The sequence below is a fragment of the Ambystoma mexicanum genome, chromosome 6q, assembly GCF_040938575.1.
Source record: "Ambystoma mexicanum isolate Mex_15411 chromosome 6q, UKY_AmexF1_1, whole genome shotgun sequence".
Classification (NCBI taxonomy): Eukaryota; Metazoa; Chordata; class Amphibia; order Caudata; family Ambystomatidae; genus Ambystoma; species Ambystoma mexicanum.
In genome coordinates, this window is record NC_090937.1 from 1,237,453,691 (window position 1) to 1,237,480,886 (window position 27,196).

The window sequence follows — 27,196 nt, forward strand, 5'->3', positions numbered from 1 at the left end:
AAAGTTTCACCTATGCTAAAGTAATGCATAAACGATGACCTCTAAGTAAAATCAAGCACCAGTCTTCTGCTGATTTGTTCACATAACTAGATGTTATCTTAGACATTAATTGACATATTTTTTTGTTAACTGCTGGACAGTGTAAAACTAAATGTTTTAGTGATGCTTTAATTTCTGTTGAGTGACATAATCTACACTGAAATTTAGTTATGCCTCTTGAATTAATGATGTCACCATTAGGGAACAGATTCAACCGAAACCTTAGATATTGGTCTCTGAAAACAGCATTCGGAAAATTTCCGAATACTTTGGATTTGTGTTTAACTTCTGGCGATCTTCCGTATCGTGTCATTGTGTGTCGATCATTTTGTGTCTTGATCCAATCTCTGGTGTAATGTTTCTTCTTAATTTTGTCTGGGTTTTCACACAAAGTGTCTGGTGTTTCATTCCGATCTTTCAAGGTTTCCAGACATATCAGTTGCCATTCTTGTAGAGTGGGTTCTTGATTAGTTGTTAAGGCATTATTTATAGATAAGTATCCACTTTCTTTTGGAGGGTCGACACATTTTCGATACAAGGCTAGTGATTTCCATAGGATGATCGCTTGGAGGGACATGAGGCCTAATTCCATGTGTAATGCTTGGATTGCTGTTCCTAATAAGATGTTTTCGTCGACATATAAAAGTTGATTTATTGAAATACTTCCAATTTTAGGAGGGAAGCATCTGATGTCACAAAATGCCTGTTTTATATCTGCTATAAATAAATTAAACAGGTCCGCTGCCAAGGGTCAGCCTTGTTTTAACCCCTTGATGGTTTGGATGGGTTTTGCTAGCGTCCCATATCGGTCAAGGCATATTTGGATCGAAGCGTTCGAAAATAGTTCTTGTATTGCATGAATATTTGCCTGAGGGAATTTCCACTCTTTTAGCTTGTGCCATAATTGTGTCGATCAACTTGGTCAAATGCTTCAGTTAAATCGATGAAAGCAGCATACTTTTTTTTATATTTGTTCCGTTTGGTCTGAGCTTTTAATGTATTTAAGATAAAAAGGTTTAGCGTTGTGCGTAGACCTCGTACGAAGCCACTTTGCCAGATATCACGATTATTAGATTCCGTACTCTATATGCTCAATGATTTGCAAATAAAAGTAGCAAATATCTTCCCTGTCACATCGAGTAAAGCAATAGGTCGATAATTAAATGGAATATATGTCAGACCTTTTTTAAAAATTGGTATTAAGATTGCTTTTTTCCATGATAACGGGATTTCTTTTTTTTTAATTATTGTCATGAACAAGGCTGTCAGAATTTCAGCAAATTGCTCAACATTTTCTTTCAGAAGAGCATTTGTCAAGCCATCTGGTCCTGCTGCACAGGATTTATTCAGTTTGTGTATTGCTTGTTGTAATGTCGTTATATTGATGTCAAATAAATATCAGTTGCAGTCTGGTTCTTTATGATCAGATGGATGTTGTAGGTTTGCATCGAAGAATTTTGAGAAATAGGTAGACCAAATTGGTGCAGAAATGGAATTTGAAATAATTGCATTTCGAGGAGTATCGAGATTATTAATCAAAGCCCGTATTTGGGAAGAATTTTTGGTTGACATATGTTTCAACATTTGTTCGGCATCGTTTAATATTAATGACCTTTTCTCCAATTACAGAAATTTTGTTTTATAGTTTTAATAATCTCCTTGCGATCGAATAGATGTGTATTAGACATCGCACCTATTTCTTTGTTTATTATTTTCTTTTGAGTGGCCATCATTTGCTGCATGGCCATTATGGTGCATTGTGATTTGGGCATTATTCCATCTGTGAGGGTTTTTTTTTTTATAATAGCAAAGTTCTAATAAGTCTCTTGTGTTTTTTCTCACCACCCCCTTCTCCTATGTGTATACTTGCATACATGTGTGATTTTATACATATACATGTGTGTGGCTTTGTTGACAATTATAGCATTTGCACATTATTCTTTGGCAGCTATGTGCACTCACACTTTAATATGCACCATGCAAATACATCACATTTTGATTGCTGCGAGCACTTGCACTTTAGTTTAATTTTCTTTTAGCCACATGTTACCATGCCATTTTGGCTTTTTTACCAATGTGTCACTTTAGGCATTTCTCTCCCTCACTGCTTTTCATCCCCTGAAGCATTCAATTTCTGTACTGCCATCAATACTGGCTGTAGCACTCCATTACAAAAGGTCTGCATGCTTAACCTGTACTCTAGGTCTCATTAATTCCTGCTGTTAAAATGCAAAAAAAGACTACTTCAAGGATATAAACACATTTTTCTCCACTCAAATCCTTGTGTGAACAAGCACACTGTGAATGTGAAATGCGTCATCCAGGACATGTTGTCCCTGTTTGTACCCTACCTCTGGTGTGTTTTAGCAAATACATTTTCTGTGTCATTTACTCACAAACTTTTGGTCATTTTTGTGCAGCATCTCCCGACCTTGGTGTGTGGTCCTGCTGCCTTTGGGTAGTTTTCTGTTTTTGTTTATGTAAAAAAATCTGGTTGACTTACTCCCTAAAATATCATCTTGTAACCACGGCTAGAAAAAAAGTCAATGAACTCTAGCCACGGCTATTAGTGATGATTTATTTTAGAAAACATTTTTGGATGCTATTTCGTTGTGTTTGTGTATTTATATGTGATGTGTGATGGGTGTTATTTCATAATATTTGTGTATTTACATGTTATAAGTAGTCCTTAAAAGGACTGTGTTCAGGTATCCTAAGTGTAGTATCTTAGTACATTTGGAGGGCTCTTTTTATCATCATGCACCTTATATAAGAGCGTTTAACTGCCATCGTAACATCACTGTCTCTTTTGTCATTCATATTACATAGAAAGAATCATATTTCCGTGGCTACATTGAAAACAGCACTGATTGGGGGTTGTTAACCAACGTGTATCCCACACCCACCCCATGTGCCGCTTGTTCACCCATGGGTATAAATGGGCATAAATGGCACCCTGCACAGCCACGGCAATGAAGTAGTCATCACATAGCATTCCTTGTGTAACCACGGTTATGACAATGTCTTTACAAAATGTATACATATGTGTGGACAGTCATCTTGCAAAGTGTTTTTAAGATATATTGGGTGTAGTATTTGTAAACAGTGATTGTAACATTTGTAATACTTTTTTATTCATTAATAATACATATACGTGTTCATACTTTGAAAAGGTAAATAAATACACAAGCAGCGTTTGTTAAAACAGGTTTATTTGCGTGTAAATGTGGTTGTGGGTTTTCTTTTTCTTTTAGTTTGAACATACGATACATCTTCTTCCTTAGCTTGGATTCTTACTGTCCATCATTTGTCTTACATTTTCAATGTCCTTTTTCATTGATTGTACTTCTTTCTGAACATTAATTAATAGTAGTTTTAATTTATGAATCCATGATTAGTTGTTTGGGTAGTTCTTATGGTGCTTCTTGCTTAATTCTTCATGATACTTGAATGACTTATTCATCTGTTTGAAAACATTTGAACTATTTGTAAACAATTGAAGATATAATATATTTAAAAAATATTTGTGTTGGTTGCATAGATATGTAAAAGTAGTTAGATAAACTGTATCGGTTTGGTGACTGATATTTGTTCATTCAAATATTATTGTTAGTCTCATTTTACAAAAATATAAGGAATAGGCTCACAAAATCAGGAATGTCTTGTATTCTCTTCTGGTTTGTTTTCTTTTTAGTATCTAGTATCTTCTTTTATAATTTCTTCCTCTGTAGGATAATTGTCCTCCAGTTTTCCATTGTACTATGATAGAAAAACATACTGTTTGTCAGCTCAGATATTAGAATATGCATTGGAGGATGAGCACATGAGGAGTCAGGGTGCAATTGCTTGTATTTACTTTATGATTGGTTGTTTATTGTTTTTGTGGTGGGAAGCTGCCTATAGGATGTCAAATGCCTCAGATGCTGTTCTACTGTTGAACAGACAATGTACATTTGTTGAGTGATGTTTATAAATGCCAGTGCAACTACACATTACATTGCATCATAACATGAGGAGGGTTTCTATATAGTGAATTTTTATTGTTTGAAAGCAAGGTGTGATTTTAGAATATTGTGCTATTTTGGGGGCAATTATTATTGTTTCATTAGATGTTTGAAAAATGAATCCAATTTCTGAAGTTGAGGAATTTTTCAGAAGATGGACATTTTGATCATTTTGAGAATCAGACTAATAGTGATGTGAAGGACATTGATAAGGTGTCTTCAAAGCATTCTTTCTGAAATATTTTATGGTTCTATCATATTATTATCATATTATTTTTGAAATGAGAAGCTTCTGCTCAAATTGTGGAGAAATATTTTTGACAGGGAGCAGAGGCTTTTTTTTTCTCTTTTGGAAAAGAAAATTAATTAGTCATCCAAAAGACATTTTCTAAGATTTTTTGAATTGTAATAGTGGTGAGGAGTATTTGTCGGATTGATTTTTGTCTTTAATAATATTTTGGTAGAAGAACACAAATACTCTTTTAAGAGACAACCAGTGATCTTTCTAAGTATACACCCCATCCTGCCTGCAACCGATCTTTCTAATTTTATTGCAATGTGCAACACTTGTTACAGCTTGATCGAGGTGGGAGGTGGCACCCTAAACTCTTGCAGTAAGGGTCTTTCTGAACATATGCCCTTTGCCAACACTAGGTATATTTTTAAGCATCCATTTTTTATTACGCCATTCTTACAAAAAAACACAAATGTACAAAATTTAACATGTAGAAAAAAAGACATTTTTTCTTTTGTTATATTTCTTTGAATCCTAGTGTTTTTACCTTCCTAGCTCCTATGTCTTTTTTCCTTATCCCTCACAACTTTTCAGTTATAAAAATAGTCAATAAAAACACATATGGGCCGATTCATAGACTTTTTTGCGTAGTCCAAAGTGACTTTGCACTGTTGAAAAGTGCCTTGCAAAAATACACTTTGCACTGCTCCACCCTGATTCATGGAGCAGTGCAAAGTGTATTTTTGGAGTGTAAACTGACTTTGCATGGCAAAAAGAAACTTTGCACTTCTCCATGAATCAGCGTGTGTGCTGGCATTGCAAAGTCACTTTGCACCGTGCAAAATATTCCATGAATCGGGCCCATACTGTATATATAGAACAAAGACATTTAATTGATCCTTTAAATACAGTGGGTGTTAACAATATGACATATCATGTATTTTTTTATAGCCACTGTTATCTGTGGAAGCTGCAGGCAAAACTCCCCAGTGGTTGCTACCTTTGGAAGAGGGGTGTAACTGCGGTTACACGAGCAATGACATTTGTGATGTCATCTTTAATGTCGTGGGTGTTAGTGTTAGCAGTGCACTTGGTAGCGTGAGTTATGGTTGCTTAGATTACCATAACTGCCGAATTTCTCGGGGGATTTGGTTTTACTTGTAACCATAACGTCCCTTTAACAACGTTTTTTCACTGAATTTCATAGACTTTTACTAGTGCAACTTAACCATGACGTCACTTTAACAAAGATTTTTCACAGAATTTCATGTGAATTTACCAGTTCACACTCATATGTTACAATATCCTAATGTTATACTAACCCCAATATAGCAGCATTTTCATCCGATTTAGAAAGTCCCACCTTAAAACTGTGTCATTCCTACCTTCTAGCAGCCTTTTAACCTTTCTATGAACTTTCTGCAAGTTTTTACACTGTTTTTTGTTTACCAACATTTGTGAATGCGTGACTTCATTAAAGACTTTCCATACTTTCCAGACAGTGTCACATGACCACAGGCACGTGCAGTGTGATGCGTGTTCATGAACGGGTCTGTGTTTCGCAAACAGTTAGATACTGCATTTTTAGCTAATTGAGGAAGTTTCAAGCTGAAAATGTACCCTTGCAAAACTCCTACACCTATTCTTACTGAGAGCCCATCTGCAATGCAGGAGAGAGCAAATGCTTGGAAGAATATAAGCACACCTGCTGTTTAACCTCAAAAATGGCATCAACCATGGCCATTCCTCCTCCACAGCAGCCACCACCACCAACACCACCACCACCACTAGCTTGAGGGCCTGGACAATGTAAAAAACATAAAGATGCACAAAAGAATCTAAAGGACCATGAAGATGAGATAGAGGAAATGCCTACCTCCAGCACACAGAGAGCATCATGGGTGTGGCAATTCTTTACCACCGTTGGGGGTGTGCGGAAGGCTAAGGCTACCAAGGTGAAATGCACTGAGTGCAACGCTGAACTCAGTCATGGACAAGCTGGGTAGTACTGGTAGCTTTCACACCAAATCCAACCACCGGGATGCTCTGAGAAAAGCTGTTCCTTTCTTAATAAGTAGTAGGCTTTTTTGCTCTACCTCCTCTTCCTCAACCAATACTGCCACCACACAGGTTGATCCATATCTTTCCAAGACAACAGTACTCTGTATATGCTGCAACACACCACTCTGCAGGGGGGAGCAGTTTTGAAGTGCTTTCAAGGATCTTATCAAAGAGAATGAGAAACACTGCCCCCTACCTTAGATTTAACACCCACCCACCATCTTCCCCTTTCCACCTGCCCCTCCATATCTGTGGTTTGTGCCCCTTCCCACATCTCCCTCCTCACCTTACTTCCTGTCTTCTCCTGCAAAAAAAGAAATAAAATGAATAATAAACCCCCAAAAAAGTTCCCTATATGAACCACCTTTCAAAGTTAAAAATATAACTAAAAATAAGCTTATAGACTCCTTCTACTTAACATTTTTCAGTAGACTGAATAGGACTCTCCACATTTCCATTAGCATTTTCTACTATGCTAATTGTAATAATGGACAATTGTATACTAGAGAAAAAAAAGCACAGAAACAATTATCCATCCCACAATAAGGAATATAATCCATGAACTTTCCTGCCGTCTCCGCGGTCCCCTCTTCAGGCCATGCATCATTAAAAAAACACAAAAAAACCACACACCCACACCATTGCAAAAGACAGCCTTTTTAACGTTTTTACTGTTATATTTGTACAACTCCCTCGTTGTCTGCATTCAAACAATCACACATCTATCCACCAATCAGTTCATAAAACTCTACATATAACCCTATCAACATATTAAACTTCCGCACACCAACTGCCACTTAAGAATAATCTAGAAATATTTTTCATCTGCATTTCCTTTACTTATACAAACATGTTATGTAATACTACTATAAATGCACATATGCATTGTGCAGTACGAGAAGAATATTAAGGAAAGGGGGAGTAGGGATGGGCAAGTGACAATGGGAGCCTGGGAAGGAAGAGACAATGGGTACCAATGTGGGAGGCCACTACCTAAGTGCTTGGGCAGAAGAATCCCAAGGGAGGGTTACGCAGCTGCCAGGCAGTGGGCCCACAAGGGCAGTGCTGAAGGGGGGAGGTACTGCTGTCAACTAGGTATGGTGCCTCAAACCTGCAAAGTTAATGAAGCACCAGGCCACCACTTTCAGTGGCAGTGAGATCAGTTAGTAGAGAAACGAGAGATGGAAAGAGGAAAACAGTTTTGAAAAAGTTTCTGGAATTTAAGGAAGTCTGGTTCAAACTCTAAAAGGGGGAGGGTCACTGTTCCAAAGAAAGGCACCAGCTAAACAGAGAGATCCACTCCCTCCCCCCTTTGTTTGTAGAAGCATTTCACAAGCAGACAATTTGAGTGAAACAAATACAAGACTTTAGCAGGGGAGTATTTAGAGACAGAAAGTTGGATATCACATGGTCCCAGGCCCCAGAAAACATTGTGGATGATGCAGGGGGTCATCAATTTCATCCTTACAGCCACTGTAGAAATGTTAGAGCTGCAGATATATGGTTATTAGCCTTCAGGCCAAGCATAACACTTGCAGCCCCACTCTGGATTATCTAAAGGGGCCATACAAACAAGAGGGGAGGTACACAAAGAGGCTTTTACAGTAGTGCAGCCTACAAAAGACCAGGGCTCTCAAAACATTCAGCTTCCGAGGGAATGTAAGGAAACATAGAATTCCTTTAAAGAGGTGAAGGTCAAAATGTGCCTTCTTCAAAAGGTCCAACATGTATGGAGTCAAGTAAAGAGACAAGTTACAAATAACACCAATGTTTTTGGCCTCCCAGGATGATAAGGAGAAGGAGCCCACGGACAGTGGCCAGCAAGTAGGAAGGAAACAAGGCTCAGGTGACCAAAGAAGAAAAATCGACATCTTACTGGCATTCACACAAATAATTTTAGACGTACATCATGCTTGGATGGCGGTCAGACAGTCAAAGAACAGAGAAGTAGTAAAGGGAAGTTTCAAGCAAAGCTCTGTATCATCACCATAACACAGGAAATTAGGAGAGAAGGAGCAGATGAAGTGAGCCAGAGGGGCGAGTTACATATTAAAGAGCCACAGCAATAGGATAGAACCCTGGGAGATGCTACAGGTAGAAAGTGAGCTGGTGGAGGACAAATGGCACAGTTGCAGATGAAAAGGTTGGTTAATCAGGAAAGAGGTCAGCCAATCCAGTGATGTCGAAGGTATCATGGGGGCATGGGCTCTTTGAAACAGTATTTTCTTATTGTATAAGTGCCTAACATGCAAAAAATGAAATAAAAATACAAATTCTATAAACATAGAATGGTTCTCTGTGTCAAAGGTGTAGGAGAGATCAAGGAGCGCTATCCTCTATGGTATTACAATCAGAAACACCAAAAACACCTCAATTGCATCACTACACATATTACAGATATGGTATACTCCCCTTTTAGTTTATATAATAACTATATACATATTACTATAGTGTATGTGGCCAGTGGCCAGATTCTTGGGTGCATCCACCACAAAAGAATTAAACCATTTAACAAGTATGTACAATACCCCTTCAAACTCACCCAGAACCAGCCCAACACACAATCCCAATTGCATCCATGGACACAAACATTCCAAGCACACACACTCTTACCTACACAGCTTTTTTTCACCCAAAAAAAGATCTCTATTCCACTCCCCCACCCTTACCAATCCCTCTTTTTCGTCCACAAAATAACCCTGAATATATTTTCCAGATTTCTTTTCCTCATGGCGCTGCCCACGGGCTAAGGCGGTGATGTGCCCGTCCAGTATGGCCACCATTAAAAGAATTATAACAGACCTCATGTTTTCAAACATCCAATCATTGTGCAACTCTCTGCAAAGTTTGGTGACCATTCATTGAATGTTTTTCATCTACGCATGTGCCGAATTGATAGGGATACAATATAAACATCTGGGTGAAAGTGCTCAACGTTTGGAGCTCAACTATTTTCCTGTAGAGTAAACGGCTTTGAGAACTGACAGCTTTAGGGGCGCTCAGAGCCTGTGACATTTATTGGTTTGCCTGAACTGTGCTTTTTAAGGGGAATAACTACCGGTTAAAAATCCTTGTGAACGTTATGGGTATTATTTTTCCTATTTACCTTCCACCACCCTGTATGGGCACACAGGGTTTGTTCACTATTCCATTAGGCACGCCACTTAGTGAATGTGATAGATATATTGGTGTCTATTAAACATTTTTGGAAACGTTTGGGTGTGGGTTCTATGAATCACTAGGTGTACAAAAAGTAGGGCTATGCATGCGTATAGCAGTGTAGCTTCACCTGGATTTACACATTAAAGTTTTTGGAATCTTCGAAGTCTAGATTACTTAAGAATTGATTTTCTTATATCCTAGAGCTTTTGGAATCCACTAGTCTGAGGTGTATACATACTACACTCCAGTGTACTACAACATACAAATACGAATGAGCCCCAGTATATTTCTACATGCGAGTGTGATAGATTCCATCAGTGGAATTGAGAGGTTGGCGACAATCTAGTATCTTTTGTTGGAACAGAGTTTGATCCAAAAATGGTTATAATAGTAAACCCTCTCTTACATTTTCCCATAGGAACCCAAGGTGTGGATACACCTACTTATTGGAACCTTTAGCAATCCTTGCCCTGAAGATGGACTCTTGTACAGTCCGAAACGCGTTGGAAGAATATTGAACCATTGGTGCTATTTGGGACAATTGACATTCAACCCAAGATCTTTCTTGCACATGACTAAATGTGGACACTGTGAATATAATTCAAGAGAACCTTTGCAATTGTACTTGCTACATATCATGGTGGACAGGACTTTTGAATTAGAGTGTCTTATGTTGAAGTTTTACGCCAAGTGAAGGCGGTCTTTATGTTATACACATTGTTTGAATATCTATGTTGAAATGTGAATCATGTGACGGTATTCTAAAAACAAATAACTGTTGTTTGAATTAAAAACATTGGGTTTATTGGAAATAGGTTGTTGTTTGAAACTGTTTTCTTGTTACACTTGGCAAAATCTTAAAAGTATAGAATCCAAAAAGTACCGAATTTTAATGTTGAATGTGATTTAGTTAATCAATTACTTGCTTTCTTCTGGGGAAAGCAATTACCTTTTCCTTTCTTATTGAGTTCATCTTTTCAAGAGAAATCTATAATAAACATAAACAACAAACAGAAATTGCAGGCCCCAGAGTTCAAACTCGATTTTGGATCTCTGAACCTGGAAAATCTATAGATTTGGGACTTAAATCCCTTAAGAGTGCATAGGTGGCTTTCGTGTAGTGATACACATTTCTGTTTTGCATTTATCGAATGGTGCCAAAGTTATCAGCTGCTAAAAATTAATTGCTTCACGCTGATTGGCTAGAAAGAATCTAATCAGAATAAAGCATGTTTTGCATGTGTCTTGTGCCCAGCAGCGTTCAGTTTATCTTGACAGGGCAGTGCCGTGGTTTGATACTTCTGTGCCTCCTGACTGGAATTTCAGCAGGGAGGAGTATCAGACCCCTCCTAACCTAATTATCAAAGGTATGGAGCTGGCAGATACCTTTGTTTATTTTGCAAATTGGAAAACTGTAAGGTGAGTAGTCCTGCTGGCCTCGCCTTGATTTCCTGCTGGAAGCCTCGGTGAGGAGAGATGGGGGTGGGGTGAACGCTGGGTTCATGGCCACAGCATGACCGCCAGGCTACAGAGACCACAGTTATGTTATGTTATGTTAACTGTATTTATTTAGCACGCGTTCGCCCAAAGGCATCATGGCACTGGAGAGATGAGGAATCATTTCGAGTTACTGTTACTAGAAGAGCAGAGACTTCAGTTTCCGACAGAAAGCAAAGTGGTCAGTGATTTCCCGCAGGGGATGGGAGAGATCGTTCTACGCTTTCGCAGCTGTAACCGAAAAGGCACGTCCTCCTTTCCGGGCTAACCTGAAGTGGGGCACTGCCACCCGCAACGTGGCTTGTGATCGAACAGAATGGGTGGGCATTTAGCGAACAAACTTGGCTTGGAGAAATTCTGCTCCCACTTCATAAAAAGCTCAGTGTACTATGCACATAGACTTTAACATAATCCGGTGAGTGACAGGGAGTCAATGCAGTTACATCAGCAAAGGAGTCATATGGGCTCCAAAAGGAAGGTGGATAATAGATCTTGCTGCTGCATTCTGAAGCAGCTGCAGGCGCCCAGTCAGGTATGCAGGTTGAGCCAAATAGAGTAAGTTGCAGTAGTCCAATACACTGAGGACCAAGGCAGCAACCTTCACAGTGAGTAAAAGAGAAGCACACCAGTTTGCTGATACCTCAACAAGGGCCTGGTGTTGCTCCCAGTTTAAAATGGAAGGCCATTTTTCTTATTTTCTTCACATTCTGTAACTATATAAATATAGGCACAGAATATGGAGGAAAATAAGAAATGTGTTGTGTGTTGGTCTAGTGTTTGGAAGCGAGAGAGTGTCATGACTATGTCATGATACCTCTCAAATAAAAGGGGCTCTGCTGGCACGCAGAAGGCAGTGCAGCAGAGCCCCAGGAAGCGGCAACTCTTGTCTGTGGCTTTGTTAAGAGGTCCAAGGACCGCGTGGATGTGGCCTGGTTTGCGGCATTGCCTGGTTGCCCCCAGTGCCTAGGCCGCCATTGCTGGGTGATCCCCGGCCCTGAGAGCAGTGCCCTGGTGATCCTGGCACTGCAAGGTGATCCCTGCCACTCATCTGCTGTGTGGATGCAGCGTATCTGTGCCGTGTCGGGTGGACCCGACATGACCTGTGGCATGCCCCGGTGACTGGAGGTGGGCCACTACATTGGCGATGAGGCGGTCCGGGCCCTGCACACCGTTGCAGTGTGTAGGCTGCCGGGAGCCTATTGTGTGCAGCGACATGTGGCGTTGGCTGCGAGGCACCACAAATCAGAATGTCGCTGTGTGTGCCTTGGGCGGAGAAGCACCTCAGCAAGAAGTGACTGCTGCCGCGGTGGTGGCCACATGGAACAGAGCGCTGGGGGACAGGGTGTTCACTAGCCGGTGCACTGGAGTGCTGCCATACCGTGGGGGCGGGGCCAAGTGATACGGCCCGTGCCGGCGATCAAAGGGGCTGGATGAGGCCGCGGGGTGCGATGGCCTACAGTGCGTGGCTGTGACCTCCGCCACGGTAAATGTCACTGCAGTCCTTACAGACCCCATCATCATCCAGGCCGCATGCAGGCCGGAAAGGGGTGGCTTCATTGTGAGGCCTGAGAACAAAGAAAAGGGGGCGTGGCCTCCATTGGAACGAGGCCCTCCATTCCCTAGCACTAGCGGGGAATGAGGAGAAGGGGCATGGCCTCTGCCACTGGCCCATGGCAGGGTACAATTCAAACACCCCGCCCGGATAGTGGAGGGCAAGGTGCCCCATCAGGACCCAAGCCTGCACATGGGTGAAAGTGTTTGGAAGTGGACATAAAGGAAAAAAGCATTACATCCTTCTCGCCCGTGGTGCGGCCTGCAAGGGGCATGGCCTACGAGACCCGCAGCAGTGAACATATAAAAGGAGAAGGATATCCTTTCAGGTGGGGGAAGAGAACATCAATCCCACCTGAATGCCACATCAGTGCCAGACCTGAGGGTAGCGCCTCCACCTGGAGTGCTTGTGCGCCCTCTGGGAACTCTACGCTGGGTCACACCACTGAAGCCCATCACAAGTGAGTGCCAGGGGTGTAGCCTACAGTGATAGGAACTCGCGAGCCCAGTCCAGTGAGCACTACAATGGGGCTGGGCCCGTCCGGACACTCCTGCCACCATGAAAATCCCCAAAGATAGCGGCTGTCTGGGGGAGAATGTGCACGTCTTCAAACAGACTTCCCCACAAGGAGTCAGGCCACCTGAGGCCCTGTGACTGAAAACATTCCCCAAACACTCAACAGCAGTGGCCACAGCCGGCACCCCAAACAGAAGTTATCATGGCGGACAAAGGGGCATGTCGAGGAAAGCTCGCGCAAATACATCACTTTGGCGTGATGGGCTCGTCTGCCAGTTTGGGACCGACCCTGGTGGACAGTCTGGGTGGAGAATCTGGAGCTGTATTTTGAGGCATTGGAGATCAAAGACGCAGCCAAACGCCCAACACTCCTGTACTCTGCCAGACTGGCTGTTCAGAGACTATTCAAGACATTAAGGCCCGCCGATCAGTCATATGATGCAGCCATCGCAGTCCTGAATGAATATTTCCGACCCATGGTCAATAGGGACTATGAACGGTTCAGGGTGAGATGGGCGAGGCAGGAAGAAGGGGAGAGCCATGACGCATTTCACGGGAACCTGCACGGCATTGCACTGGGAAACTTTGAGGAGGACAAGATCAGAGCACAGATCATCTATGGCTGCAGCTCGTTGAAGCTGCGCAAGCAAGTCCTGAGGGACCCAGCGCTAACACTCTAACGTATCCTAGAACTGGGCCATGCCCAGGAGTTGGCAGAAGTGCGGGCCTCCTTTATGAACTCATCTAGGCAACACCTCAAGGTGGAGGCCCCATGCAGCGAGTCAAGATGGAGGAGGTGTCCCCTGTCGGCAACTGGCAAGGAGGAAAACCGATGAGAAGGGGAGACTGGCCAAGGAGAGACCCGCAGGCCACAATATGCCATCAGTGTGGGTGAGATCTTCCACACCCGCAGGACTGCCCTGCGAAAGGACACATCTGTGGGAGGTGCAGGAAGGTGGATCACTTTGCATGGGTGTGCCTGTCCCCGACACCAACCAGCATGGCAGGGTCATCGGGGGGAGTGAGTCGAAGGGGAGAAGGACCCCCAGAGTGGCGACAGTCCAAGTGGCAGTGGACCAAAGGAGAATGCAGTATGATGTCGGAGAGAATACAAAATGTATTCTTCTTGTCCTGCAGCAGCGCCACTGGCCAGTTTGATCCCGGAATCTTCTGAACTCTAACAGCCTGCTGTCGGGCCTGTGGTGTGCAGACTGGAAAACACCTGTTTGTTTGCAGTGCTAAAATTTAAGTTTGTGAGTAGCTGTTAGGTGGTGCTCAGACTGGAATGTGAACAATGTTTGCAGTGATGATGTAGGAACACAATGGGTGCACAGACTAGAATGCACCAAGTTAGACCCCGTAGAGGGTTGCTGTTTTGCAGTCGGGGTGATTTTTCTTTTCTTACAATAAAGGAGGGATGTTGTGTGTTGGTCTAGTGTTTGGAAGCGAGAGAGCATAATGACTATGTCATGACGCCTCTCTACTGAAAGGGGCTCTGCTGGCACGCAGAAGGCAGTGCAGCAGAGCCCCAGGAAGCAGCAACTCGTGTCTGTGTCTTTGTTAAAGGGTCCAGGACCGCATGGACACTGCTTGGTTTATGGCATTGCCTGGGTGCCCCCAGTGCCTAGGCCGCCATTGCTGGGGTGATCCCTGGCCGGGGATCAGTGCCCTGGTGATCCTGGCGCTGCAGGGTGATCCCTGCAACTCATCTGCTGCGTGGACGCAGCGTATCTGTGCCGTGTCGGGTGGACCCGACACGACCTGTGACCCGCCCCGGTGACCAGAGGCGGGCCACTACAAAATTTGTCATTATATAACAGAATGACACATTTCTTATGTTTCATTCATCTCACAATAAGGCCCTTAGTGTGCCATAGCCTAGGAAGTAAATCGTTAAGTGCACTTTCATGGCTGTTAAATCGCCATGCATAATCAACATGCTCACAACAGCATTCATATGGAACTGTTATGAGCTGCGTGAGCCCACCCCGATGGCCATCTTAAGAGCCTGCACGGCAAACAATGAGATAATGAAGCATATGTTAAAAGCACGACAGATGATACACTTCTCTAGTTCTCCTGGGGAGGCATGTACCTCCTACACTTCTGAGTAATAGTGGAAAGGCACACTCATTTTTTCTCATTTGCTCGATTTTCCTGCATCCCTGCAGTACTTGCTAAAAGATGTAGCTTGAATATGTGCTACTCTCTTACCTTGGTACAATGCAGTCATTGATTATAAATAACTATTTTTAAAGCTGTCATCTTCTAGCGTGTTCGATTAGCAACTGAAGAAAACGGGTTGCCTAATTTTCCTGTATTTCAATATATGTCTAAAAACCAATGGCATACACGGAATTGCCCTTCAAATCCCTTTAAATAAAGGAGACTAAGGAGTGAACAATCCACATTTTAGATAGATTGCTTCTTTAGGTCTGAGCCGCAGTGATATATGGCGCTGAAGAAAATGAACACAGAGGTGTATGTGAGACGTTGAAAGAATGAATGTAAATACACGTGCAGAAGATAATGAAGGAAGAGGAAAAGAAAGGAAACAAAAAGAGAGTTCAAAAGAATGATAGGACATACGAGAGGGAGAAAGAAATAGGTACTGGAAGAAAAGAAAAAAGAAAAAGAAGGAACGGGAAAAGAAATGGCATACAATTATTGTGTGACACTGATTAAAGCATTGTGAAAACAAAGCTGCAAATGCTCATAGTGTCATTTTCAGAATCCTTTAGGCCACTTGTCACTGCCAAGGAGAGACTTGGGCAATGATTTGGTGAAATAGAGCTACCTCCGAAATAAAGCCAGACAAAATCACAAAACAATTGCGTAGACAGTCCCACTCACCGGCCCAAGTAGCAGTCCCAGTGAAGCTGGTTTGCATTCATTCCCTGCGTGTAGCCTTGTCTGCCGCACCTGCAGTCACCCTGTCTTATATTTAATCTTTCATTGTCAGGCATTCACAACCCCCACCCCCCTTTGATACACCTCATTGTCTGGTACAATGCATATCAAAAAGGAATTAGGAAGTGAATAACTTCACAGATTCAAGTGTTGAAAGGCATAGCGTTCTCACATCAAACGCCTTCCTATTCTACAAAGAACAGCTAAACACAAACTCATTACAAGCTCTCTCTAATTAGCTGAAGATACCTTACTGTAAACATTCTCCCGAGAAAGGTAATGAAACATTGCATAAGCTGCCAGAAATTACTTTCTCCCCTTACACAGTTAACTGCTAAGAAGGAGCTGTGAGATGTAAGGACTGGAGGGCCTGCCCATGACCCACTCGCTTGACATGAAAACATGTTGCCAATGTTTGAGTTTATTGGAGTCAATAGACACAGACATGAATTTCTGAGTTAAATGACAATGAACAGATCACAACATATGGTGATGACTGTTATGTTATATTACTTGCCTTCAAACATGTATTGTCTGTTGGATGGACTCTTGGTGCTTGCATGAAACAATAACTGTCACAGGATAGCATTTCTGAGGCATGTGCTGCTGCACATGGCATATCATAGCAACATCTGCAAGGCCAGACTTTACACTGTGAGGTGACGCTATGCCTGGCACATAATGGCATATTTTCGGCATTTCAGTATGCACTTGGTACGTTGGCATATGATGATGGCAGGCTGCCATCGCCTGCAAATATAGGTGTTGAAGGGTGTGCAGTAGGCAGAATACCTCCCCGGTGGTGGGCCAGTGGCCTGCCTGTCACTTAAAGAAAAGGTCTCTCACGGACATCACTCACACAAATACAGCATTTAATCAGGGGAAGGGCAGCCCTAGTAATGCCGTGTACCTAAATGTGAATGCTGCAAAGATGCCACCTCACTTAATTGGGCACATAAGGATTCTGTTGCCACACATAATTATAAAACATGTGAGGGAACATTGGTCCATGTGCTCAACAATCTTTTACATCATCCAACTTGATATTTTCGTTGTGAAAAGATGCCATTACTGAAGCATATAAACAAGCACATGCACCTGCATTCACAAGCTATCTACCTTCTTCCATCTGAGGACAAAACAAATGTGAATGTCTCCATATTTGTCTTCGATTGATTTAAGAAAACATTATCTTTGTAGCCAGAAGCATTCACATTAGGCTTCTCAACATATCCTTCAATGCAAACTGCAAAGATCCTGGAGTCACATAGCTCAAACTGTTGCCTCCACAATGCACAACAATAATATCTGGACATTTAAAGTAAACCATCCACTCACAGAATGGTAATACGTTTACCCAGTTTAACCCACAATCTGCATACCACCAAACTTCCCCTTCTTCCAATCCAATAGTAGCAGAGATGCCATGAGATTCACTATAAACCTTCAATGAATGGATACAGGAATCTCCCACCATCCACACACTCTGCTTCTTCAAAGACATAGACATAGCCATCTTCAGTACACAGAACAAAAAAACACTTCATACCCTGTAATCCTGTACACTTCAACAAACTGATTGGCTAATCTCCCTTAAAAGACACAGATAGCACGTGCGGGTATGCAGACTATGGTGGTGTTCGCTGATTTGGCGCCACCGGCAATTATATTATTCACCTATACATACAGCTCCCTATCAGCTTTATTCCACTCCCCCACTCTTTCCAGGCCCTCTTTCGGTCACTAAATAACCCCAAATATAATTTCTGAACTTTTCTCTCAATGCGCTGTCCATGGACATTAGAAGTGACTGCGGACTTGCCGGCACCTGCGCACCTTTTTTCAACTATACAAACTGCTCCCTTTCCACTTTTTCCCCTCCCCCACGCTTTCCAGGCCCTCTATCGGCCACAAAATAACCCCAACTGTGTTTTCCACACTTTTTCCTCACTGTGTTATTCCCGGACAACAGCGGCTGTCCGAGGATCCAATATGGCGACCGTTTAAAAAAATATGACGCACCTCACAATTGTAAGCATCCAATCAGTGGTCATGCTTCGTGTCTGTGGACATCATCCCACACTCTGATTGGCCCAGAGCAGTACCCGGAACTGGAACAGGATATGAGTCTGCTGACCAGAACCCGGATGTCACAATTGTTTTTGTACCTAATTTTTGGCCATTTTTTTAAACTACTGGATGGATTTACACCAAATTTACAAAATCACGCTTTCGGAACCATTCCACTGCTTCTGGTGAAAATTTGGGTAAAATCCATCCAGCAGTTTGGTCTGTTGGCACAAGCAACATTATTTTTCCGTTGCGTCTGTGAGGATTTACACACATTTTGGGACTGCCCTATAACTTTGCCCCCCTAGACCAAACCTCACCAAACTTCGCAAAGACATCCTGAGAGGGCCATATATAAGTTTTGCAAAGTTTGGTGAGTATCTGTCGAGGGAAGCAGAGTTATTAGCCATCCAAACATTGCTCTTTCTATGAGTTGAGCAACGTAACCATAACTACATGGCCGCTACCACAGGCCCTCTAATATATAGATAGATAAATACACTTGAGTCCGGCTGAGTCCCAGTTTGCCCAGAGACCCTCGGTGTGTGTGTTGCTGTGAGGAGCTGCAGCGACCAAAGTGGAGTCCTCTTTCTACTTTCAGCAAATTTCTACATATACACTTTTGCCGCGCGAAGCGTGGCGCGGAGTCCGGCTGAGTCCCAGTTTGCCCAGAAACCCTCGGTGTGTGTGTTGCTGTGAGGAGCTGTAGCGACCAAAGTGAAGTCCTCTTTCTACTTTCAGCGAATTTCTACATATACACTTTTGCCGCGCGGAGCGCGGCGCGGAGTCCGGCTGAGTCCCAGTTTGCCCAGTTCGCCCGGCTGCGACCAGGGGCTGGAGCCGAAGATGCTTGTCACCCCGAAGGCCCCCTCTTCGAATGGGCATCAGACGCACCACAAGACGCTGCAGCAGCGTCGGATGCTGAATCCGTGGACTGCCTTGCCAGCAAACGCTTCTGCGGCTGCCAGCCAACAGCCACAAGGTAAGCCTGCCGCATGCTCGAAGTCAGTGGCGCCCTTGCCCATGCCTATTGCTCAGACTATCGCCCAAGTGCATCAAGATGATCCCACTGATCCCATTGTCATGCCTGGCCGAGCTGACAATTCAGACACTATCCTGGTCTCCAGTCCATCACGCACGGCAGCACCCCAAACCTCACTGAGACTGCTTGTTTTGCTTTCTCTCACTGATCTTGCTCCGATACCAACGCTGCCAGTGAATAGTGTGATGGCGGACGTTCCTTTTTTCAAGAAACTCCCCTTGCCTGAAAAGTACTTCTCTCCCTTTGACCTAACAGACGCAGAAATTATAAGCGCCACGTTGGTTATACAAGAAAAAACCAATGAAGTCGAAACCCCGGTGGTACCAGCCAACTTCTCAGTTGAACAGGTGGGTGTTAGCGATTGTGTACGCTCAGCCTCGCCCGCAATTGCTGAACCTGAACACACTACTACCGCGGTTGACTTTAGTGCCGATTTTGCTGTGCAGCCTGACTGTAGTAACGTCATGGCAGATCGGACACCTCCCTCTCTATGCAACAGCTTACTTGATCCACCGATTCAACCGCAGTCTTTAATAGGCCCTGTGTTAAATAAGGATATGCTATCAGCTTCAAAGGCCTCAAAAATGCTATTGTTGAAGATCTGCGAATCAAGCACTTTCAATAAGGCTTATTCTGATCAACATGCCGCAGTCTCAGCATCAGTTTCTCAGATTTCTGGCGGCATGCCTGATATGGCAGTTCTGGCCTTTCCCCTTTCTAAGGCTGATAGGCATGTTCAATTACAGCCACAAAATGGGTCTCTTGATGACACTCTACTCCAGCAGGGCCTGAACAATGTCCGGCCGACTACCAACCATCGGTTGCCGCCCCTGATCCAGAAATACATGGAGCAGTCGATTACAACTTTAACTTTTTGCCAATTCAACCAATGCCGTGTCCTGGTCCTCAAGATAAAGGAAATGCCTCGCACTCGCTGTGTACCGCGAAACAGCGAGAAGGCAGCAGTTCCGTAAAAAGATCAAATATATCAGCATTGCTAGCCACTCTATCAAAAGCCTCTACTCCTTTGTCTGAGCCTCCAAATGGTCCAATTCCAGTCAAAGATGGTCAGAAAACTCCAAATTCAAAAATGTATCCTTCAGTGGGCGCTGCAATACAGCTGCACAACAATGTGCTGGCGGCTTCATCGCAAGCCATGATCCCGTTTGTTAAGCTGTATGAGTCTCTGAATGAAACAATCCGAGATCAGGGGGCCCTGCTATTGAACCTATCGTCTAAACTGGATCAAATTGACTCCTTCACTAAGTTCATCCAGCAAGATGTGCAAGCAGGCAAAGACTCAAGTTCACACTGGCAATCTCGTCTCAATGACCTTGTTACCTTACAACAGGAGAGACATGATCTTCAGTTAAAATGTCTTTTGGAGGTGTTGACTGAGATTGCGCCCTTCCTAAATCCAGACCACAGCTCAAAACAGCCTAAAGTTGACACGCATAGTTTTGCTCTACCGTCTAACTCTCTCTCCAGGCCGCAGGTAACGAAGCAAAGTGGAGCTTCTTCTGACCTAGTGGCGTTTCAAAAGGACTGCACTACTGTACAATCTAGGCCAAGTCAAAGTGCTCATCCCACAGCTGAGTCTATTTCATTACATACCTCCGACGGTGTCCCCCTGCAAGCCTCGTCGGGTTCTAAGTTGCCAACAGCGGCTGCGGAAGTGCCCACTGAAGTCGAAATGCAATCAACAACTGCCGCAACAAAAGCCGATCATCAGGAAAGTGTTCCATTTACATTTGGCATTTTCACAGGTCCAGCAAAAAATGGAACAGTTGGCTGCTCTACAAAATCAATTGCCGCCAGCACAAAAGCAAAGCACACGGCTCAAGCCAAATCTGTGAAGCCGACTACAATGGTCAAAAAAGTAAAACCAGCAACTCACTCATCCATGAAAATCTTTATAAGAAACCTGACCAATCCTCCGCAGTTAGGTCTCTTCAAGCGGCATCATGAGGGTGCGAATGGTCCCACAGCATCGCAAAACAATGCAATGATGCCGCCCCTGAAACCTGGCGCCAAGCGGCGACGCTTAAACTCAGATGACAGTCCTTCAGTCATCTCAGTGAAATCGGATTCTACAGACTTATGCGATCTCTCTACCTATTCAAATTCAAGCGATAATGAAATGTCGCATCCCACCAGCGAAGAAAACCTGTCTGAGTTGCAGCCACCTTTGAGGGCTGCTCACCTAAGGGAAAGTCGGTCTCCTTCGAAGTGCCATGTAGTGCAAGGAAGTCGCTCAACCACTTCAAACAAGGAAGACTCAAATCTCATGGTCGCTACATCTAGCCTAAATCCAAAATTCACCACTAATCAACGCAAACAGCAAACCCGCCCTCCACCAAGGTCTAAAGCTCTGCACTCACATTGACCAAACGACCATAAGTGCAAATTAAGACTACAAAATATCCACAGGGACGACAACAAGCTGAACCTCAATCGAGCAAATGTATTGCGTCTATTATAACATATTCCGCCTCTGCAGCTGATTAACTCGGATGACATTAAAATCGTCGAATTTGTAAACAAACTTTGCTCTGATGCCGTGTTGCTACACATCGATGCTGCTGGAGTACATGACACTCTGCTCAAAGCAGCTGATGATCTACTGATGTTTGGCTTTGATATCTCTGTTTAACCCGAAAAGCAATCTCGGAGCACCAACTCTGACAGCCGGCTCATAGATCAGCCGGTAAAAACCCAGCAGAGGTGAGAACTTTACGCCATAGCATGATTTCTGATGTGAGACCAGGCGACTTAAGTTCTCGACATGAGAAAAAAGTAAGTTATCAGAGAAACCAGAACCAGGATTAGCCATGATTGTGCCAGCAGGACGCCATCTCTTCCATTCTATCGTGGAACACCTGAGGGTTCCATCATCTGTTCCAGGGGTTTGATGTTCCCTTAGATGATGTTTTCGCTATCTTTCTGCAAGAGACCTGGTTGGTTGATCCACCAATGAGAGACGGCTATGTCACATTGATTAATCCTGCCATTAAAAACACACAAGGGCATCCATGTGCAGGGCTATTGACCATGGTCCGGCTGTCCCAAAACTGGTCTACTCCAATCTGTTCAAACCCAAACCCCTACATACAAGGATCAATTATACACTCACGGTCTGTTAATTCAAATGTATTTTCTTCCTTGCTGCTTATCAACTGCTATTGCAACCCAGCGAAAATAAATGAATCAGTCTTCACCACCGCTATTAGTTCACTAATGGATGACGCAATCTTGAAATACAACAACTTGACAATCATCTGCTGTGGTGACCTAAATGGTTCATGGTTCAAGTTCGATCCACATTCAAACTGTTTTTGTCAACTTGCCTACGAGGAGCTGGGCGCGAAAGAGCAACGTTGGACAAATGTAATGGAGACGCATAACTGTGTGATGTTGAATGGTGGGGTGTGAGGTGACACGCCGGCACAACCCACTTGGCATCGCAAGACAATACACAGCATTATTGATTATTTCTGGGTGTCTAGGAATTTTGAGGAGAAGGTTATCACTCTACACTCTCTAAAATCGACCAAGAGTGACCACATGCTATTAAAACTTGAGTGTCTATTGACAGCGCCTGACTCTGCGCTCCTATATTCGGCACCAGTAGAGGCACATCCAAGTGGACATTGCTTAAGATTAAGCGTTAAGAAGATATGCTCACTAACTGAAAATCTGATAAATTTGCCAATTGGCGTAGACTATACTCCACTTTTATCAACCTTCATAATATCAAACAGTGATGCATCTCACCAACATAAAGGCCATAATCATTGGTTCAGCAAAGTGCTGGACGACAAAAAGAAGGAACTAAGAAGTGAAGTCTGCAGAATAAAAAAACAAAAAAATGTCTCCAGGTCAATTGTGCGTGATGAAGTCAAAATAATAAAGTGATCTATCGAAATTGGATTAGATCAATCACATAAATTCATTGTTGCTCAAGATCGGACTGAACTCATGATGAAGCTGCTGATCACCAAGAATACACGCGACACTTGGAAAATCTTGAATATGGTACTGTCAACAAGCTCAAATTCGACGCAGAATACGATCCCTGGTGACACTTGGTGTAAGCACTTAACGGCAGTGTTTAATAGTCAGTCTAAGGCGCACAAGCCAGTTCCTGAAGCTAAGCGAGTGCCTTGGGATGTACAAATGTCGCATATTGAAATTGTGGATGCCATCAAGACACTCAAAAACTCTCGTGCAGCTGGTCCAGACATGATTAGCAAAGTGATGCTAAAAAAAAATCCACAAATTTGGGCCCCTTTTATTGAGTGTCTCTTCCAAAAGATTGCTAGTTCTAATAGACTGCCTGAGTCTTGGCTCACTGCAATCGTGATTCCGATTCACAAGAAAGGCAGTTGGGATGCACCTGAAAACTATCGCCCCATTGCACTCTTGGACTGCATTGGCAAACTGTTCGGCTCCAACCTAAGATTGAAGTTGGTCAATTGGGTGACAAAAGCGGGAATTCTAGATGTTCGTCAAACAGGGTTTTCAAAGGGAACAGGAGTGGATGTAAACCTTTCAATCTTAACAACATTGAAACTCGATGCCCTAAAATGAAAAACCAAACTTCACCTAGCCTTCATTGATATAAAGCAAGCGTTTGACGGCATTAACCGTGATTTGCTCTGGGCAAAATTAATCAAATGGAACTGCCCAGTGGACATCCTCAACCCAATCATGGCTCTCCATTCGAACACTTCATTTCGTATTCGCATCAACAAGAACGGCTCTTTATCTGACAGCATTTCTACTACAAGGGGAGTCAAGCAAGGCTGTCCGCTTGCTGCCGACCTCTTCAAATTATTTCTGGCAGATCTCCCGATTCATCTTGCGCAGGCCCACTGCTTTCCTCCAAGATTAAATAAGTCCTTTGTACGGTACATCGCATACGCCGATGACCTGGTTATGATCGACAAAACACAGATTGGCCTACAGCGCCATTTAGATTGTCTCTTTGATTACTTAACCATCAATGAACTCGTAATCAATACAGACAAAACGAAAATTCTGTCAATCGGCTCTATAACCAGTAGAAAAGATCGTACATTTAAGTGGGCTATTGGCGGCCAGCCACTAATCTCAGTCAACTCGATCCCCTACCTGGGAATACAGTTTAACAATTCAATATGTGAAGAGCAGTGGCTAAAGGATCTAAAACTGAAATCCGCAAGATTAGCGCTTCAAGCGGCTAAGCTCAATAAAAGCTTTGGAAAATGTTCCTTAATTCCAGTCCTAACGTTCTACCTCCAAAAGGTAGTTCCTATTCTAACATTTGGTGCAGAAGCCGGCTGGAATATCAGTGAGCAAAAATGGAATCAACTGGAGGGCTTCTTCTGGAGACGTGTTCTCAATCTTATAGCCTGTGTTTCAATCATTTTGATACGCCATGAACTATCGTTGAACTCCCTCTACACTCACGTGATTTGGAAGTCCATCCTGCTGTGGCGGAAGATGAAAGAGACGGGTGGTGCGCCAGCCTATAAAATATTTACTACCACTGATGACCCAGAAATTAGTTGCCTGTTAGATCAATGGTACATAAGAGTTCAAGATTGGATTGTTGCTGCAGAAATCAACAACTTTGATCTATTCTCCCGCCCCCAACTTGCCAAAAGAAAATTTGAATCTTGGTCATGGATCGTTAATGTTGAAAATCATACAAAACTTGTGTCATCCCAATGGCTAAGCAACGCACAAAAAAAACTAAATTGCCAACCTCAATATTTGATTCAATGCTACTCCCATTTCTATCGTGAACAATTCCTTCGTTTTCGTTTAAATACCCTGAATTCAAAGGAAATTCTATTTCAAAGGAAACATCCAACTGTAACTAACAATCTCTGTCCTTTTTGCGCTGCTTCACTCGAAACTTTGAAACATTTAATTCTAAAGTGTTCAGCTATTTGTGACCACCGCTCTGCTTATCTAGGCAAATTCGCCCCTCTGGATGGGGATATGGCGGCATGGTGGCATTTGATCTCCTCTGGACAAAATATCAAGCATGTTTGCTTTATTGTAAACTACCTAAATGCACTCCTGCAGCTTCCTCTTGAACATAAGGGGAGTGCATCCTGATGCCTCACGAGTCCGCAGACATGCCTGTAAACCACTGTGCCTCCAGTAAAGGAATGAAGAGATGATGTTTCTGAAGCAAAAGTTTCTTCTTTTTGTTAAAACTGTAGTTTTTCAATAAAAAAAATAAAAAAACATACACTTTTTGATGTGGAAGATTTACCATGAATTCAACTTTCAATGGGTATGTGCAGAACAAATGTTTTAAGATTAGAGGGAAACCAGCTTGATAGTAACCTGCACAGTTTATATTTTAATTTGCAGGGTACTTGGGGGTCAAGCAACAATTTTCCCATCAAAACTACCTCTAAAGAAGATCTGTGATCCAGTAACTACAAGTAAGTCTGGATGGTAAATAGAGAATCATATCTCTATATAGTGATACAGGGATGGGGAGGATATTATATTCAATGTTTTCATTATTTGTTTGCATATTCCTAGTGGCTGAATCGTAGAGAAAGATAGGAAGAACGAGGCAGGAGGTAGATGCTACATTTATATGAGCAGTCTTTCAAATTACCTGAATAGGTAAGAACAAAAAAGTGAATACTTGCATATGAGGATTTCGCTCAGGCATCGCCTTATTTAAGGTGTGTTTTGGTTGTGTGTTTTTTATTGTTTCAGAGTAGCAGTATTTCAAATCACAATTACGTTGATTTTGGACAACACTAAAAGTTGATGGTAACCAGAGAAATTTCATCCAGGTATATCCCAATAAGAGATATGTAATGTTACATATATTGATATGTTGATAAAGGGTTGAGAATGAATGTAGAAACTTAGGTATGTTTATTTATTTGTTTACAGTGTTTCCAGGAAGAATTTTTTGGACACAAATAAATAATATCTATTTGTTGTTCATCTTCTACACATGCAAAATATGTATTGAGCCCCTTAGGAATAGCTAGCACATTGAGGCTGCTAGGAAAGAAACATGTGCATGTAGGGCATGGCAGACATGTATGGAGTTATATTTTATGATTAGGGGCAGCTCTGACATTTCCTTTTTGTTGTAGCTGAAACATGTAGTAGTTTTATTTCATATTAAGTACAAGTTGTATGGTATATATGGTCATTGTGTTTTTAATACATCTTAAGATTTTTTATGATGAACTCAATAATAAATATATGTGATGATTGAATTGATATGTATTAGTGGTTAGGTCCATGTATCCAGAGCTCACTAACCCAGTGTCTACTGTTCTTCTGGTTTAAAAGTTACATTTATTGTAATTAACCTTCCTTTATGATAATTATTGTATATATCCCACTATTTAGGAAGGTGAAAGTATTCCCTTACATAGGACCGCTGTGTAAAGTAACATGGGGCAGGTTTACCATCCAGCACTACTAGAAGTTTAATGAAAATGCAACATCACTTTGTCAAAAATACCATTTTCGTCAAGGTATGAGACTAAATAGTCCTAGCAAAGTAACTTGAAATCCAGTCTTGTACTGGGTACTTTACAGTTTCCCTTGCCAATAGTCTCCAGGCAGAGTGGTCTCCCAGACTATTGTCAGCTGTCTCTAAGATTGCTAAGTCTTGAATATCTAGGTCTCTAGCCCTTGTGGTATTGCTCCCAGTTATAAACTGAATCACCTAAAAATATCACAAGCGCAGCATGCAGGACCAAGGTTTGTTATGCACTGCAGGGTGGCGGGTAATAGCAAAAACCCTCAAACCTTTAAAGGTTGACTCTCAGAGAAACCAAATCTGTCCCTGTGTAAACCCAAGACCAAAAGCCGACAAAGAACCTGCTCAAGAAAAAAACATTTAGCTTGTCTGCAGCTTTCCCTTGTGTCATCTCTCTATACTATGTTCATCTTTCTATACTATATTCCTATCACCCGCAGCTTGTCATGCTTACGACATTCCCCCATCACCAAGTGACATTTGCTTTTACATTCCCACTTCTGCCCTAAACCTCTGTTCTCTCTCTCAATCGCACATCTCAAATTGGAACTGTGAATGTTGTGTAAGTTTCACACACAGAAAAGCCCAA